At 43.0% G+C, this 20,043-nt stretch overlaps 1 pseudogene; it reads right to left on the reverse strand.

Annotated features, from left to right (window-relative positions):
• Positions 1-1,502: 1,502 nt before the first annotated feature.
• The window catches only part of LOC100956278, a 20,060-nt pseudogene continuing 1,519 nt past the window's right edge, over positions 1,503-20,043 (reverse strand).

Consider the following 20,043-nt stretch of genomic DNA (forward strand, 5'->3'; position numbering starts at 1 on the left):
TTTTTGTTATGTGGATGGTTTTTATGATGCTTAAGTAAGGCTGTTAGAGTGCCCATCACCTGAATAGGGTGCACTGCCCCGGGAGGTGGGGGCTATCAAAGTATTTGTTTTTTTAGGTTACTGGGCTTCTTTTGCTGATTTCTTCTCTTCTGAATCCTCTTCTCAGATAAGGCCTAACAGGTGTTCAGGGCACCTCTTCTCGTTTTCTGGCACTGCTCCTGCTGAGTCAGAAGATGGGGGGTCCCTATATGGTGCTTTTGTGGCCTGCTCTCGAAGTTTTATCCTGCGAGGGAGTGGTGGCACACAGCAGCCCACAGTGTGGCTGTTCCGTTTGTGACTTGTTTCCTGTGATTGTCAAAGTTAGGTCAGGGCTTTGTGGTCTTTGTCAGGACAGTAGGTTTTACCCCAGATCATTGTTGGAAGTTCGTATTGGGGCCCTCTCCCCAGAACCTGGCATTGTGGGGGGCTGCTTTGCCCAGGGTCTCCCCACAGAAGTGGCAGGAGCAGCTCAGTAAGGTGAGGGTATCTATGCTGTTGTCATGGGTGTCTGAGTTCTGGGCGATTGCTCTTATCATATCCAGCGCAATGGCAGCTTGAGGCTGGACGGGTCTCTGCTGGCATGTTGGACCTGGGGCCAGTTCCTCAGGCGAGGTGGTAGTTGTTGAGACTCAGGGGTGGGGTCTTGGAGTCTACATGCAACACTGAAGTCTCGGGGTCACCATCCTGCTTCCTGCATCAGCTCTGGAACCCTGGGTGTGAAGCCTCAAGCCCAGGCACAGAAGGAGCCTCAGAGCTAGAATTGGAGACCATAAAAGCTTAGCCACTCAAGCAGGGGCGGTCCCAGTAGCATGGAGACTGTAGATACCAAGTCACATGAGCTTGAATCAGTTCCAGTGGCTCAGTGCCCATGGAGGTGGGCCAGGGCTGCTGGATGGCCAGGATTCACCACCACCCTCAGATCCCACTGAGGCAGTTACCCAGGGTTTCTCAGGTGGTGCCTGTGGTGCCTGAGGTGACTTCTTTGCTCAGATCCTGTTCCGGTGTGGAGGGGGGAAGAGGCACTTGGCTCTCAGTCACAGGGCATGGCTTGGGGAGCACCTATCCTGCCCTCTCCCTTCCAGCCCAAAAGATGTGATGTGAAGGCGACTGCTACAAAGTCAAGTCCATACAGACCTTGCACCATGCACCTGACAGCTCAGGATGTCATCAGCTGCAGAAACCCAGGATGGGCCACCACCAGATCCCTGCACACCTGCTCCCTAGGGCACTGTCTCTGCACAGACTCTCAGCTGCTCTCTGATCAGTCCAGGGGTCTGCAGTAGTGGAGGGAGCCCCCTCAAAGTTTGGGCTATAATTCCCTCAAGCACAGGGCCCTAGGATCTTACTCTCTGGGTCTTCCCCGCATGTGGATGCCTCCCCACGGATCTCTTTGATCTTGCCAAGTGAATCTCCTTGTCACCTTCTCCTTCCTTCTGAATGTCCCATGATGCTTCTCTGGAGTTTTACAATGTTCTTTCCGGCAGAGCCATCTGTGGGTAGGCATCCACCAGCGACTTTTGATCATCTCCTTGACAGCAGCCCATGTGGTCTGCTTCTAGTCCACCATCTTCCCTGGTGAAATCCAGAATGCATTGTTAACAACAATTTTAACAATTTTAACAAGTTTCCTGGTGATGCTGCTGCTGGTCTAGGATTCATAATTTGAGATGCACAGCACTCAGGGGACAAACAAAGCAGGGGGATAGAGACTCAGCACCAAGGACATTCTGATGGCTGGAACTTGTCTTCAAGATTACAACCCATCAAGATCTCTTTTTTCCAAGGTGGAGATGGAAGTCCAGTAGGGACAGAATCCCATGAACTCCTCCTTCATTGAAGTCAGAGCAGTCAACACAGAAAGCATCAGAAGGAATGTTCTGGGCCCTGCTATTTGGGAGAAGAGGAAATGGAAGCTGTTTTTCAAAGACTCTGATCCTCATCTAGCTGTAAGCTTGGATAAGAAATATGCTGTTCTGTTGCATGATTTCATTACTTATGAAACTTTTGCTGCAAAGAAATTTATTTTATTACAAGTGGAAAGAACCCACCCCCCAGTTTTCTGTGATGACTGTCTGGATATACAGTCCATTAGGGCTTTAGAGAAGCAATGCTGTTTCCCAGGTCAACCCTGCAATATTGTAGGCAGACCCCTCACGCTCTGCGGCTGTAATGGGGCTAACTGGGAAATCCAAGAGGTGAATAAACTGAGAGAAAGCATCAGAAGCATTTAGCACGGGCTTCTGATTCTGGAACTTTCCCCCATCCTTTTCTCACTCTTGTGATGAAAAGTGATTTTATCTAAATCTCTTGCTACTTAGAATGTTTCTAAGGAGCTCACTCAGGCTAATTGCTGCCCCCTCTGTCACCTCTGACATCTGGCCTCGGATGCCAGACTACTCCTGACTCCCAGCCAAATGCAAAATAATCTCCTCCTGTTAATCACATCTGCAAAATTCCTTTTGCAATATAAAGTAACACAGTTATGAGATTATATGTGGATATCTTAGGGAGGACATTATTCAAACTATACACCATGTGATACAATTAAAAAAAAAAAAAAGAAAGAAAAGGTAAGGAGGACATGCTCCAAAATGTTAGTGTCCCTTGGTGATGAGTTACTGGATGACTTTTAATTTTCCCTTGGTGATGAGTTACTGGATGACTTTTAATTTTTTATTTTACTGTATTTTATTTCTCCCCATGTTAAATACATGAACACACACATTACTTTTTATAAGAAAAATGGTTATTTTTAATATCTGAAATACATATTTAAAAATTAAAATTTATCTTTAATCAAAAAAATCCTACATCTACAAATGAAAATTAAATTAAATGTTATACCACTAAACCTTGTACAAAGGGTAATTTATAGGAAGTAGAGAAAAGGTATCTAAATATTAATATACGGCACAGTATAATGGGTAGCCTGCCAAGAATTACTAAGAGTCCCTGGAAATTCTTTCTAAGATTTCCCTATTCTTCTATTTTCAAGTGAATTTCATTTAATATTGGACACATAATATCAGAAAAGAAATTTAACATATAATTATTCCTGGGAGAGTCAAAATATTTACACAAATGCCTACGAAGTACACCCTTGAAAAGTATATTCGAAGAGCAGAGGGTTTCTGACAGAGGCATATGTGTGTATTGCTATAAAGGAATACCTGAGGCTGAGGAATTTATAAAGGAAAGAGGTTTATTAACCTCATAGTTCTGCAGGCTGTGCTAGGAACATGGTGCCTGCATCTGCTTCTGGTGAGGGCTTCTGGAAGCTTCCGCTCAAAGCAGAAGGTGAGGAGAACAAGGGCATCCCATGGTGAGAGAAGGAGCAAGCGAGGGAAGAGGTGGCACTGAACAGCTCTCCCGTGGGAGTGAGAACTCGCTCATTATTGCAGGGAGGGTCCCAAGCCCTTCATGAGGAATCCACTCTCATAACCCAAACACCTTCCGCCAGGCCACACATTCAACACTGCAGATCAAATTTCACCATAAGATTTGGAGGGGCCAAACATCCAAAGCATATCAGTGTGGAACAGAGTATAAAAAGATCCTGGAAGCTGTTACTTCAATTTTTTTCACATTGATTCATTCTTCATTCATTGTGAGAATGGGCATATATAGATACAAACACAGCTGAATTTTTTTTTAATTTAAAAATATTATAGGGGTGCAAATATTTTTGGTTATAGGAATCAATTTTGTTATGCTTGAGTCAGCGTTATAAATGTGCCCATCATCCAGATAGCACCATAACACTGTTCATTGTAGCAGATTTTCACTCATCCCCTCTTCTCTTCTTTCCTCTTCCCCCTACTTGATTGCCACTGTGTTTTACTTCCTTCTCTGAATATGTGTGTTCATTGGTTAGTTCCAATTTAGTAGAGAGTACATGTGGTGCTTGTTTTTTCATTCTTTAGATACCGCACTTAGGATAATGGTCTCCAGTTCCATTCAAATTGTTGCAAAGGGCCTTACTTCATCCTTTTTCATGGCTGTGCAGTATTCCACAGTATACAGATACTAATCTGTGTTAATCCACTCATGAATTGATGGGCATTTGTGTTGATTCCACATCTTCGCAATTTCTTTTTTTTTTTCCTTAATAACAAAATTTCTGAAACTCTTAGTTAAGGTCTTCCAGACTCTGGACCTAAAATTTGCTTCCCCCTTCTCCCTCTGATTCCCCTCTTTGCTGGCCAATTCTAAAACATAGTGAACCAGGCTCTGGAGCTGACCTTGCCGCATAGAGTCTACCATATTATCAAAGGCTGATTTCAGGAGAAAATGAGCCTGTCCTGGTGAATGCTGGGAACAGGTATTTCTTTTTCTTTATTACATTAGCAGTCTATGGAACAGAGAAAAGAGAAAACACACATCGATGAAAATACGCACCCTCCATGCCAGAATGTCAATAAAAAAACAACTGCCCTCTGCTGACCTTCTTTGCTTTTTGCCCATACCCAGAATTTTCTGTCTCTTTTTTGGTCAGGTTATAACATTCCCTGAAATGTCTCATATACTTACTTTTTCTAATCAGCCCAGTATCATTGGGAGGATAGAACAGTACATGTTTGTTCAAGGCCCCAATCCAACATCACCTTCCTCAAAATCTCTCTTGATCTTTTAACTGGAAAAAAATTTCTCCTTTGAGTAATTCCCAGAAGCATTTACTTTCATTTTCCTTTGGGTAATTATAACTGCTTCTTCCACTGTTACTGCTGCTATTATTGTGATTACTTCTATTATTGTGACTACTTCTACTGCTGCTACGAATGATAATGAGAACCAGCATTTACTAGGCCTATTCTGTGCCGGGTGATTTATATATATTAATTCTATAAGGCAGCCACTCTTAGCCTTATTCTTCATATGAAAACTAAACTTACTCCTTACACAGAGAGGTTAAGTAATATGCCAAGTCTGCAGAGACAGAAAGTGGCAGAGCTAAGCCAAACCCAAGCAATGTGTGCCTGGGGTCAGCACTGCTAACAGGTGCACAATACCGCCTGCCCTTCCATTACGTCCCATCAATTAATAATGCACCGGCCTTTTCTCTAAAATCCTTTAGAAGTAAGTGTCATGACAAGGTCATCCTGTTTAGAGTTATAGTGCCCAAAATAAACGCCAGCCTTACCCTCAAAATTCTTGATATTATGTGTTGTACCTCCGGCAAATACAGAGGGTGCCAAAAAAATTATACACAATTTAGGCAAGGAAAAAACGGTATTAAAATTGTAATATGACTCGACTATTACGTATTGTGTGACATTACAAGAGTTACACAATACAATATACAACAAACATTATCAGTCTATATAGAGTATTGCAATTTTAATACAGTTTTTCCCTTTATAATAAAAACTGCATTACAATTGTCGTCCTCAATATGTCAATATATACAGATATCAAAAGATGAATACAAGTCACATTTGAGCACCTCTTGTAATTGCAGAAGAAAAATGTGACAGGAGTATTACAATTTTAATACAGATATTTTCCCCCCTTCTTAAAATGTGTATCCATTTTGGCGCCCTCTGCGTTAGCACACGAAGTCGGTTCCAGTGCAGGGCCCTGTGTTTCCCCAGCTGCTGTCCCTGGCTCCTTGGGAATCCTACAGCAGCTTTCAAAAACAATGGTGTATAAATTTACTTACTACTTGTGAAACGGCCACAAAGTACACACCCAACACATTTTTCTTTATTTTTCCCTGACCTTATCTTACCTGCAAGCCCAGGATTGCCAGTAAACAACTCAGCCTTTTCTACTTTAAAAAGCCTTTTCCTGGTTAATAAACGTTTCCCTAGTAAGTGCTCAGGGTTTCAAAGTTCACCCCTCTCCGCCACCCTTTAGCCAGGGTGATCTGAGGTCCCGGGCGGGTGAGCGCCTCGCGGGGCAGGGCGGCAGGTGTGCGGTGGACTAGGGCTGCAGGCGGTGTCCCCGGCCCACGTCCTGCCCGCAGACTCGGCCCTCCGGGGCGCTGACGACGCACTGAGGCCTGCCCCGGGCTCCAGTTGGGGCGGTCAGTGAGGCAGCTCTGGTCCCAGGGTCACTTGGCCTCTGGTCCCAGCATTCTTCAAGCCCGCAAACCAGAGCGCCTCCCGCCGCGGTTCGCGCCCTCCCTGTGAAAGCCCGGGGTCTGCGGCGCTCTGCCACCTAGTGTCCCTCCGAGAGATCTGCATCCTTTTCCTGCCACCCCTGGGAAGCCCAGAAGCAGCCTCTGACCTCTGGGCTCACCCGCTGGGACGCCCCGCCAATGAACTAGTGCTTCCCATGCCCTCCCCAGCGCTGCCCAGGGCAAAGCAGGGCCACCCAAATGGGGTTGCTTTGCCCCGCTTTTCTCCTCCCTGCCCTTGATTCCTTTTTCTCAGCAGCAGAAGCATTTCCTACAGCTTCCTGTCCAAAGGGACTTCATAACGTTCTATCAGTTTCCTGACTGTATCATTAATTACAACACTATGACACGAGTCCTATGTAGCTGTTTTGATGAAAGGAAAGTTCTAGAATCTCAAGAAAAACTTCTTTAAAAAGGCTCATATCCAAGGCAATTGTTTCACTGAGTGCTCAAAACGTGCCTAATTTGACATTCAAAGCTAAGCCATGTGACAGCTCTATGTTTAATGCTCCCTACTCTGACCCGGAAACAATTGAAGCCTAGTCAATGGGTGAGGATACCAAGAACAATGAAATTCATGTACATTATAATAATTGATGATTCAGATGTAGGGAACAAATATTCATAAAATTTATGAAGAATAAAAATAGATAACACTATTTCAAAAATATCCCTGTTATCTACACACATCACTGTCACATTACAAGACCAGCAAATTTCAATCCCCTCCCCCCACCAGTTGTTACAACCCCAAATATCCCCAGGCATTGTCAAATTGTCCAAGTTCAAAACCACTGCTTTAGGTCTCAGGAAAAAGGTCACATCTTTGGGGTGCTTTTTGGAACCCCCATTCTCACACATATGCTTCTGCTGTTCTGTTACAGCATTCATCCCAACTTGTAATAAAAATTATTTGGGGTGATTATTTGTTTACTCTCTGTCCCCTCCACTAGATGGTAACCTCACTAAAGGTAGAGACTATGTCTGGGATTTTCTTTCTTTCATTAATTACTCTTTGCTATGCAAAGAGATTCTCTCAATAGCAATTATATTTTGACACATATTAGCAAATAAGTATTTTCTAGATGAATAAAAAATATTTGTTAGATGAATAAATAAGTGTTTGCTAAATGAAAACATAAAGATATCACCTGTCAGGCATTTACAGATCTGAACTCAGTATCTTCACTTATTTAGGGAACAACATCTAATCATTAAGGCACAAAAAGAGAAGAAAGGGAGGGAGAAAGGAAGGAAAGGAGGAATGCAGGAAAAGACGAGAGCTCCGGGGAAATGTGCAGTTTGCCTCGCAAGCCCAGGGAACTCTGTGCTGCAGAATAAATGGCATTCCTGAGACACAGGACCGGGACAGGCCTGTATCTAGACACGAATATGTTCACACAGTGAAACACACATGTGTTTGAAAGTCTGACTTTCCCAAGGCTGAAAACCTGCCAATTAAATACGCGACTTTCCCCAAATTCCTCCTGCCTTCCTTGTTCCCGGTACTGGTAGCTACTCCCTGTGAACTCTTGATCTAATCAATAGCTGTCTTCTACCATTTCCTACTTTCTCTAGCTTTCCCCTAAAGGTAACAGATGATTAAACAATAGCTGACATCACCACACTGGTCAGGAAAATTTTCATAATGTGCCTAGAGTTGCAGGTGAAATGGCTCTGGGCAGCTCTCAGAATATCAAGGGTGCAGCCGAACTTGTCCCCAGAAACACAGCTGCCTCTGTAGCGGCCATGAATCTATTTATAGTTATCAAGAGATGCTGAACCCTTTAAAATAACATTTAGAAAATGACAAATACAACGCATGAGACCTTCAGACACACATACAGTAGACGAGCAGAATAAAATCACCTATTAAAAAATCCAGAGATCAGCACTCATTTTTTTCTGTGTATGACCTGTAATTTTTTTTTTTTTTTTTTGAGACAGTACCTCAAGCTGTCCTCCTGGGTAGAGTGCTGTGGCATCACAGCTCACAGCAACCTCCAACTCCTGGGCTCAAGCGAGTCTCCTGCCTCAGCCTCCCAAGTAGCTGGAACCTCAGGTGCCCGCCACAACACCTGGCTAATTTTTTGGTTGCAGCCGTCATTGTTGTTTGGCGGGGCCGGGCTAGATTCGAACCTGCCACCTTAGGTGTATGTGGCTGGCACCTTGGCCACTTGAGCCACAAGCGCTGAGCCACAACCGGTACCTTTAAGAGTCTTTTTTATTATGGTTGTCTATGTATTTCTTTATCACTTTCTCTCCAACTCCTGCTTACATTTCTATCAGAGCCAAAACATTTACTTACTATTTTTGTGGTCATTTAAGCATACGATGATGCCTAGTGACTAAGACTCTGGCAGATCAGGGCTGATGCAGGATACAAATTGGCACCTTAAAACAATCTAAAGAAAACAAAACAGTTTGAAGAATTATTATGACTTTTTAATAGTGTTTATTAAATGTTATTCTCAAATACAGCAATATTGAATTGAATATTGAAAAAATTTAGAATCAAACAAGAAAGTCCAAAGAACTGAGCTTGTTTTAGTTCTGCTAATTCAGGGTAAAGGTGGTAATTTCTTCAACCCTTTTAAATTCCTTACTCTCTTATCCTCCCCCTCACCAGCTACCCACAATTCTGACAAATAATTCTGTTTCCTCCCTCTACCAAAGACACTGTACATTGTTTTAAAAAAACCCATAACTGGGAGGGTGGAGACCCGGTGGAGGGAGGGTACCTGCTGGGATCTCACCTATGGTGCATATTGCAAGGGTACATGTCAAATCTTAAGAGTATAAATGTCTTAACACAATAATTAAGTAAGTGAGGTGAAGGCTATGTTAACCAGTTTGATGTAAGCATTCCAAATTGTATATAAAATTAACACATGGTACCCCATACATGCATTAATGTACAGTTATGATTTAATAAAAACATTATTAAGAGAAAAAAAAAGAAAAAGCATAACAGTGGAAAAACAGAAGCAGCCCTAAGAAGTCACCTAAACTATCTTCCTGATTCACAAACTGTAGACCTACGCGGCTTACTTAACTTGGCACAGGTGCCAAACATTTTCTTTGATGTTTGAGATAGATATCAATTCAACTTGATCTCTATTAGAAAACACTCAGGCTAGAGAATTATAGTTTGCCTCAACAAATAATTCCTCCTTGACCTTCCTCCCAGTTATTTGACATTCGTTCAGACATTATTGATTTTTAAAAATTTTTACTTAATTCTTTAAATTCCTTATTTCTGGTGTCACTTTAACTACCCCCTTTTCATCATAGTTAGGGTTTCTGAAGTCAAGGGTTAATTTGTTCGTATTCGTCTCTTTCCCCTTCTACTATCAGAGAATGAACAGGTACTTTGACTGTATGCAGTTTGCAGCATGAAACTCCACATAGGAGTAATTATTCCCCTCCTGTACGTATTAAAAAGAAGTTTTCATCATAATTAAAAGATTACGGGCTTCATTTCCATAAGCCATTTCCTCTAAGTAGTTAATTATAAAAGTGAACTCATAATGCATATTCCATTAAGCCCTATTTATAAGAAACTGAGCACGGCAAAGATTAGGTATGATAGGATCTTGCAAAGTAACGCTTTCGTGTGTTTATTCTTTTGCAAGTAAATTTACTCAAACTGTCATCCACAAATTCCATTCTCAGCCATTAGATTGCCGAATTTTCTTTTTGGCCACTAGAGGTCTGCCACGCCTAACTTGAGAGCAGGATGGCCTTTCCAGAGTGATACTGAGTTCTGGAGCCTGCCTGAAGTGCCCATCATTAATCCATCCTTTCATGCCCTGACTCATTAACTCATTCAGCATTTATTCGTCACTGCTGTGTGCCAGTCATGGTGCTACTTACCAAGGAGCCAGGAGCTGTGGGTTTCTTTCATCTCCCCTGCCTTAGTCTGTTTCACGCTGCTATAAGAGAATTTATTAAAAATTTTAATTTAGGCTTGGCACCTACAGCACAGTAGTTACAGCACTGGCCACATGCACCCAGGCTGGCAGTTTTGAACCCAGTCTGGGCCAGCTAAACAATAACAACTGCAGCAACAAAATAGCCAGGTGTTGTGGCAGGTGCCTGTAGTCCCAGCTACTTGGGAGGCTGAGGCAAGAGAATTGCTTGAGTCCAAGAGTTTGAGGTTGCGGCGAGCTGTGATGCCATCACACTCTACCCAGGGTGATATACTGAGACTCTGTCTCAAAAAAAAAAAATCATTTAAAAAAAGAGATTTATTGCTTACAGTTCTGGAGGCTGGGAAATCCAAGGCTCAGGGGCTTGCATTGTGTGGGAACCTCTTGCTGCACCATCCCAGGGTAGGCGGCAGAGAGCAAAGGGAGGGTGAGAAGGGAGCTGAACTTGTCCTTTCATCAACAACCTTCGCCCGTGATAATTAACCCACTCTCACAATAGCAGGTTGATTCCATTAAGAGGGATGAGCCTAATTGCTTCTTAGGGCCCCACCTCTCAACACTGCTGTGTTGGAGATTAAGTTTCTAACAGTGAACTTTGCAGGCACCATTCAAACCATGGCATGCTTCTTTCTCTAGCTTCCCTTGTCTAGAAGGTTCTCTGCCTCCTATTCCTTCCCTTGCCCTTTTTCTATCAGATATCTCTGATCCTCTCTCTGTATCTTCCACTTTAGTCCCAGTTATTTTTCTCCCGTTAGTATTTAAACTTGTTAATGAGTCTCCCACTGGAAGATCTTTCTTCAGTCTTCCTCTGCCTGCCACTCTCAGTCTGACCACCCCCACAGATGAAATCTCACAGAGGGTATCGATGTTCCCACTCTCTGACCCCCGATTCCTGCTGTCACTGCAATTGGACTCCACTGAAGCTGCCCTAGTGACACAACTGCATGCTTGATGCTTCCTCTCTTCCTCCCCGGTTGAACCACTTCCTGAGCCCTGACCACCAGCTCCGTTACCGCGTTCAGAATCTGACCACTTTCCTTCTTCCTCTAGGCCCTAATCATTTCTCATCTAAATTACACCACAGCATCTAACTGGCGTCTGTGACATCGATACGTTCTTTACCCTCAGCCAGAGTGATCTCACCAGCCTAAGACCCTTCAGTCGTTCTCTGAAAAGCTTCACGGAAAGCCCAAGTTCCTCACAGAGAACCAGAGCAGCCAGGTCCTGGGCCCGGGCTGACCACTCCCTTCCCCCGTGGCTTCGGCCACACCAGGGCTCCAGCTGGTCCTGCTGCTTTGATGGCTGTGATCTTTGCACCCCTCTTTTCTTCTCTTTGTGTTGGATTTTGTCCTTTAGAGGGCTTTCGTCAAGAAGAGTCCGTGAATAAAAAACACTTAGTGCTTTTAAGTCTAGACGTGGTTTTATTTCCTTCCCACTTTTGAATATCTTCCATGAGAGGAGAATGCCACACTGGCAGCTTCTTGCCGCGCTCCTGGCAGGAAAGAGTCTAGCGTTTTCTAGCATGTATTGTCACTCATGAGAACTCGGTTGCTATTTCAGTTGTTATGCTCCTGTACGTAACCTATATTTCCTCTCTACTTAGGTTTTCGGTTTTTAGTTTTTCCTCATTGTTTTGCGGTTTCATTTCAGCCTCTTAGGCACGTGTGTGATTTGTCTCTTGCTTGTTTTACTGATTAGATGCACTGAGATTTTTAAATCTGAGGCACTCCATTCACTACGGAAAAATCTGGGCTCCCACCTTTCCCCCTTCCTAGTTGTTACTCCTTTTCCCCTAAATAAACAGGTGCAGAAGTGGATCACTTTATCCCCCTACTCCTCACTCTCTCCGTCCATCTCTCCATCTCATCACTCACTCCAATACATTCTGGGTGGCATCTCAACTCTGCCTTCCAACCCACTTTCCTCAGCTGTTTCTCTTATGTTGCTTAAGCTTGCCTCTCCAAGAAGTCTACTTGAAACCTGAATTCAATTTTCCTTCTCTGGGTCCATTTAGCTCTACATATAGGCTAAGACACAACACATGTTATCTTGTATTTTAATTGTCTGTTATTTCTAGCTCTCCTATTTTAAATTCTGTGGATTTTAGGAGACAAAAACATTTAGCAATTTCGTATCTTTTGCACTTAGTTTCCCTGTGCCTGGATCCTAAGAAGCAGTTTGTAAATATTAGATAAGAAGGGAGTCCCTGGTTTCCACATCCACGTTCAGCCCATCCGTGCACCTGTCCGGTGCTGCCGATACTCTGTTTTCACTCCTAACTCACTCGCACTTCTTCCCCAGTAGGTGCCATGAGGGCAAGGACTATATTTACTTTGTGTACTTTTGTATCCTCAGTGCTTGGCATGTAATAAACACTCAAACGTATCTATGCTCTCTTTATGATATGCCTCTCATTATCTTGAGGAAAACCCAAGGAATGGCCTGTGATTTGAAGACATTTGCAATATTCCTAGAGTTGAGGGGCCATTGGAGCATTTCCATTCTAAAAGCATGCCCTTCACCTAACTCTTCCCTGACTGCTGATAGGCTAGGACCAGATTTATATTTGGAGCAGTTCTTTCCATTTCAACCCAGCAGGCTGACTTTTCACCTCTGTGGGTTTGCTGACAGTGAAGGTAATAATTCTATATACCTGAGATGTATTACTTTCAACCAAAAGGAAGAAATTTCAAGAGAAGAATAACATCAATATCATTAGGGGACAATGCTTTGTCCTCAGCCCAGGTTGTCCTCTATACAATGGGACATTCATTGGAGAAACACCACTGGCCCTGCCTCACATCTGACCACATACTCCTCTATCCCATCAAACTGCTGCACCTCCCCCACCTCCCAGAAGGAAAACGTGCCATCGCTGACTACACACATGCAGGTTGAAATGCCATGGATCGCCCAGCCCCTTCCTCTTTCCTTATTCCTGAGAGTGGGAATTCTGCGCTGGTCCTTCTGCTTCTGTTGGGAGAGATCTGCTGTGATGCACAGATATACCTGTCCACACACGTATCTATTTGGGAAGTTCAGTATTAGAAAACAAACTTGTCTGTAGACACAGAATGTTCTTTCAACTAGTCCTTTCAGTATGAAAGTGACGTTTTCTCCTCTGTCTGCTGAGATTTAGCTTTATTTGACAGTGGGTTTAGACCTGGATTAGGCAGGACAGAGCTATTTATCCTCAGCCTCTCAAAGATGCCAGCACATGTCAGCATAAGATAAACAGTCTGTGTTAGAGTAACCCAAACATTCTTTTCTGCCACTGTCATAAAATAGCAATGGGTTAACTCGTCCATTTGTATATTAAACAAATATCCACTGGGTATCTACAATGAGCTAGGCCCCGAGGGTGCACCATTGAACAAAACAGTCAAAATCCCGGTCTTTGTGAAGCTCACGTTCTAGTGGAGGCAGAAGGGAGAGAGATAAAAATATTAATAAATCAGAGCTACCGGGGGAAAGAAAGAGAAGGTTAAAGGAGTTGGGAATGGCCTGGGGAAGAAGGGGAAGACAGGGAGGTAAGAGGCTGCCTCACTGAGAACGTCCAGTTGAAACGTTTGAGCAGAGAACTGAAAGCAGTGAGGGAGTGGACCATGCAGATGTCTGGAGGGAGAGTCTCCCAGACAGAGGAAATGGCTCTGAGGCAGCAAGAGGGGGGAGGAGGCCCACAGGCTGGTGAAGAGGCGTGGAGAGCTAGAGAGGGGGGGTTCCTGGACAGCAGGTGGAGGAGGTGTCCTGGGAGAGGCAAGCAGGACCTGTGGCCTGGGGGGGCTGTAGCAATAACGCCAGCATTCATTCTGGGGGGTGTGGGCGGCAGGGTTACCAGAGGAGCAACATCATCTGAGTCAGGTCATCAGAGGATGACTCTTGCTCTCATGTTGAGAATGAACTTTGCACAAGAAGTATAGAGGCAGGAACACCATTTAGGAGACCAGACAACCATCCAAGTAAGAGGTACAGTGTCCTGGAAGATGGTGGCAGAATGGTAACAAGTTGTCAGGTTCTGGATACGTTTTGGAGGTGAAGCCAACAGGAATTCTGGATGAATTGGCTGTTAGAACAGCTGTGCTGTAAACACTTTCCAAGGTAGCTGCCTCTGGGGAGATTCTGAAGCAGCCTAGGGAAGTCCATCTGTGACTGCGTCCCCGCAGCCTCACATGGAGCTGACTACCATTGTGACTGCGGGGGGAAGTCCGGTCTTGATCACTCACTTCCACACACCACATAAGGGGAAATTACATTCACATTTTTGTTCTCTAAGTATTATCAATGAACACTTTCTAGAACACATCACGTGTTCAGATGCATATGTAAAACAAATACCTTCAATAAGAAAATGGATTAGTAAGTCAGTGTCCAGCCTCATACCCATAACAACTGCTTAAAAAAACAAAAAAACAAAAAACCACCAGTTACCACATTTGGAGTTTGGAGTTTACCAAAAAGAAGACAATTCCCCTGAGATTTTGTGCAATATCGTACAATTTCAATCTTGATACATTGCTCAGAGTACTGGGAAAAGGCATCACTCCTTTTCTTTTGTAACTTTTTATATAAAAGGCCAAATGAAGATCCATCCTTTCAGTAGAACCTTATTAAAAGATTGTTTCTTTACGTTACAGGCCACCTACGTCCAGTACCCCTTGGTGGACTCAACTATGAATGGTGATTCCAATAAGATTATGAAATCAAACTTTACAGACATTTCTTAAAAGACTGCCAACTTACTCATGCTCTACTGTCTCAAGTAAGGTTTTAAAACTGCCAATTGACCAAGGTAAGTAATAAAATGTTTGATTTGTCATCTTGTTTTTTTCAATTATTATACAAATATAAAAAGATAACATGTCAAAAAAGCAGCACTGTCCTCATGCTAGTGCCACAAATACTTGTTGGGCACAAAAGGAAATGCTAATTTTGTTTCATATTTGCACAATGTTATCAAATCTATACCTAGGAATGATACAAATAGCATACGGCTGCCCCCCATGCCAGTTCCACACATCATTTCCTTTCATCTGCCACTATTTTGTGTTTGAAGAAACATCGGAGCGTCAAGGCATGAATGACCTTCACTCCAGAGGCAAAGATAACAGTGTGGATGTCAGGATCACCAGATGAATAGCAGGAATGTCAAGGACCCACTTTCACAAGGAGTCATCTGGGGATTTTTTGCATTCAGACAGTCTATTGTTTTTTCCACTGCCATTTGTAACAAAACAGGGAAATCAATGTTCAATGTAAACAAATCATCTGGGCTCCACTTGGCTCCATCGTGTTTGATGTTGACTTTACAGATGTAACCTTTCCTGGCATCGGCCAATTCCGGTGTGATAAACAAAATTATCTTGAAAATTGGAGTATGACGTCATCACAAACATGGCATGATGGAAACCGGTAGAGCCAGTGCTCACATATCCAGAATGATATGAAAATGAATAATTGCATGGTCTCATTAGGTGAGACTTAGAGTACATAGATTAGCAGTTTTCCTAGAAATAAAGATAGAATATATTTAAACAATAATAAGTACAAGTTCACCCATATGGTTCACAGCAGTAACCGTGTCACACTAGTAATTATGAATTGTATTTGCTGTAATTTAGGAGCAGGAAGTGGTGGGTTGCATAAATGCTAGCTGGCTCTCTAATTTGACCTGAAAGTTGTTGATTTCAACAAATTCTTACCATATGATTACATCATTATTATTTGTCTCTGGCTCATAAAAGAGATGTACAAATGTACATCTTTATAAGTCCTGTAATTTGAGCTCTTTAAATATTTTATTTCAGAGAATGGGAAGAAAGGAAAGAAAATCACTCTAATGATAATCCTCATATAGGAATAATAGAGGAAAAGGCACATGTTTTTTCCAAATCACTTCTAATTGCTAATCATGTAGTACAAGTAAGAATCACGGTTTAAAATATTCAAATATTCTGGTAAAGTTGCAAAAAATTATTCACGCTCTGTACCCATGTCCTACACTTGCTTTTATATTGTAGCAAGCCTAAAGCTTCTAATCAAAAGAAATTGAATGCGAAGCAAAACAAATCTGAATGCAAAACATCCTGGAAATACTTGATTCTGCCTTTGGATCCTGATCAGGAAGCAGCCTGCACTTTCAAATCCAAACATCAACCTTGTCTGTCTTTTGTACCTACCAAAGTTTCAAATTATTCTGTTTTCAACTGGGAATGATGCTTAGATATGAACCCAAATCTCTCTGATCATCTGAGATTTTACTAGCCCCCTCCATAGCAAGAACAGCCTCAGGGTTTTTTCCTGTCCTCAGAGGAACTCTATCTTTGCAGGAATGTAAGCATTTTATGTTGCTACTGGGCGTGGAGGAGGGAGTGCAGCTAATTGTGGCGGGAAGGAAAGGTCTGAAGAGATCTGGAAACCCCAAGCCTCGCACCCACTGGATAACAGAGGCAGGAACAAGGGGAGGCTCCGTATGAGTCCCCAGCGAACACTGCACCTCACCCCGCTGCCTTCTGACCCAGCACACCCGTCTTCTGACTGCCATTCTGCTGACAGCCAGATCCCCCGTGTGACCTCTGCAGCTCACCCGTGAGTACTGCATTTACCCCACCTGGAAGTGCGTGGTGGGGCAGGTCCACCCATAGACTATGGCAGCGGCCTGTAGCCAGACTGATTAGTATTAGAGCCAAAATTCTAGCTTCTTTGTCTCAAGGTGAGACAAATTCTGAAATGTAATTTATGCTCTAGAGCTCCGCAGCCTCAGGCTGAGCTGGAAGCCATGCCTGAAATCACAGTGGTGCTTGGCTTCTTTCTCTTTTCTTTTCTCTTTCCTCTCTTAGTCATTTCCCCTGGGGTTGCTGCTTTGTAAATCACTTGCACCTGAATCTTTCACAGGGGCTCCCCGCTCTGAGAGAGCTTGATCTATGACAGAGGCAGAGATCACCATCTGAGACCCACAAACACATCACGGTGCGGGCCAATGGGTGTCTACTAATGAAAAGGTCGGTGCAGAAATGGAGGACCAGGGACCAGTGACTTCTAGCAGCAGGACCTAGGGCTTGCAGGCAGCAGTGGAGAAGTCTAAGGGCCACCCTCAGACCCGATTGATATTCAGGGGCAGAATCCCATTTCCCTGCACACAAAATCCCTATATTAAGACAGGGCACCAGAGGGGAATGAGATTTGGGCAAGTTATAAGAATAGGTATCTGGGAAGGAGAACCAGCACTGTGGTCTAGTTAGGAAAAGTGTGGCAGACTTTTTAATTCTTTCACGACTGTTTTTATTCCTTCCATCTGGAAGGAATCCACTCCCAGTCTCCTCATTTTAACTATGGCTGAATCTGAAAAAATCTGATTAGATTTTAGAAACACAAACCTAGGGCTTCCTCCTCTACAAGGCTTTTCCGATGCCCTAACACAGGCGTAAACACTCTCCTCTCTGCCTCTCCTGTAACAGATGCATAACTATTATTGCACGTACAACCCATTATTAGCGTTAGTGTCTCAATTTTACTCCCTTTGTACATTGTGGAAGGACAGGATCTTAATTGTCATCATCTCTGTAGAACCTATCAAGATGCCTAAAGGACCCATGCTGAACAGAGTAGAACAGCTGCTAGAACAACATAGAGTCCCACTAAGCTGACTCGGGTAATGCTCAGAAGCAGATTAGAGCAGCTCAAATAGATCTGGTCAAACCTGGGCTGGGTTTAACCCAGCTGACCTCGCTGGACTCAAAGTCAGTCACTGGGGACTAAGAGGCACACCTAAGGGGGTGACAACTATTCTGTGGCAGAGAAACAAACTGGTTTGCAGGAAGCGTTGATTTCTAGGTTCATGTCTCTTATACCCCCAGATTGGATATAAATATCTCATTTTGTTCTGCTACACCAGTAAGACCAACTAGAGATCTGACATACGGTTTTCCCTTTGATCCTCCTAAATTTCAAAATAGTACAAAATTTCTTAGTTCAGAATGATCTAAGATTTACATAACCTTGATGGCAAGGTACGATTATTAAAATGTTTCAGTGACACTCTGTCATTCATTCAAGTCATTCAATAAATATTCTCGGAGGACCTAGTCTATGTCAGGCCCTGAGAATAAAGGAGTTAGCTAAATGGACATCCTCCCTGTCTCCGTGAGATTGCAGTCTAGTACAAGGTCCAGTTAAAATATACACCCTTGTACACATGAAGGGCAAAGTATCCTAAGTATTGAGAAGAAAATACCAGATGTATGAGAGAGAGAGAGCAACGTGAAATCTTAACCTTATTTTATTTCTCTTTGGGCCCCCAGTATCTGAGAACTTAGCTGGGTTACAGCCAAAGTTTATTACAAGTGTGTCGAACCAAATATGATTCTTCCCACTTCATTCACTGTTATACAATATCCAATGAATGTCAGGAAAACTGTCCAGAGAACTATTCATATTCAGTTTATTTTGAGTTCATTTAAGGTGAAAAGCCTTTGAAATTGCTCATGTAGATACAGGTGAAGAGAGTTATGTAAAAAAGTTCTGCTTTTCTATGAACCCCAAAATTACCACTGTAAAAATATTTTTGGGAAATGGATGGAAATTAGTACAGAGATAAATGACAAGTGAAGCTAGAAAAAGAATGATGAAATAATGAAAATGAAAAGGAAGCAATAAAGCAGAAAATACACAAAATTATAAAGAGAAGAAGAAAACTGGAGTAGAGATAAAGATTGCTCTCTCTGCTCAGATTCGAATCCTGACCAAGTGCCTGGCTTTCTTTCACCTTGCTCTGTCAACAGTGAAGTGCTAAACTGAACTCCATGTATGGAATCCTTAAACTGGACATGAGTTTTATAGATACCATAACTATGCCTTACAATTTTTTCAGTAAAGGGCCAGATAAATGTGTGGTAAATATTTTAACTTTTGTAGGTCATACTGTCTCCCTTGGGACTACTGAAGTCTGCCATGTAATGGGAAAATGCCATCAAAAGGACATAAATGAACAAGTATGGCTATGTCCCAATAGAACGGTATTTTCAAAAATAGGCATCCAACCTGTAGGCTATAGTTTGCCAACTCAAGTCATAGAATAAAATATACTATTGAATATACACATACATCTGTGCAAAGTGCCATGTATGTATTTGGGTTATGCAAATGTATTTTACAGATATATATATATAGGGTATATATTATTCTAGGGTTCAATACTTATTAAATTCTTTATAAAATATGATGCACATTTTAACTATATTATAATCTTCATCCTTCACATTTTCTGAGATAGCAACTTATTCGTATATGTCCGAGCCTCTCCTTTTTATGACTGTCAAATTTTGGCAATCAATAATTCTTTTCATCACAATCTTTTTTTTTTTTTTTTTGGCCGTTCCAAAAGACCGATTTTATTCTGTGATCTGTGTCAAACTGCCTCATTCTCAGTGCAGGTGACCCGTCTTCCTCAGGAAACAATTAAGAGGTGAGTTCTTTTGTGAAGTCATGGCCTCCACAAGGTCCCAGGGAAACTCCACACAGTTCTGAGAGTTGGCAGGAATCCCAGCAAAGACGGGTGGTAGGAGAAGGCAGTGACAAGAGGGGGTGGTGGTCACCAGTCATGAGACAGGGGGTTGGAAGACCTTAGCCTTGGCCTTGCTCAGCTTTGAGACTGCTATGTGCATGACAGAAAGGAGGGAGTCAGACTGCTCCAACCTGGAATGCCCCTGGGCCAGGCATGGCTTTGATTCCACTAAGGGCTCAGCTGCATGAGGAGCAGGAAACTGTCACATGTTAGCTGCTTCACAAGGCATTGCTGCTGGTGCCCCGGAGTCCAACACCATGGGCAAATTGCTCCAGCAGACCCCTGATAGCACCTGAGGGACTGGGGCTACTGCCCGAAGCCCCACTGTGCTGCTGTAGGGGGGCTGAGCAGACCTCTGGGAGTCGAGTCTCTGGATTGCTTGGGCTGCAGTCTCA

The sequence above is a fragment of the Otolemur garnettii genome, unplaced genomic scaffold (assembly GCF_000181295.1).
Source record: "Otolemur garnettii isolate 467f Iridium unplaced genomic scaffold, OtoGar3 scaffold00039, whole genome shotgun sequence".
Taxonomy (NCBI): domain Eukaryota; kingdom Metazoa; phylum Chordata; class Mammalia; order Primates; family Galagidae; genus Otolemur; species Otolemur garnettii.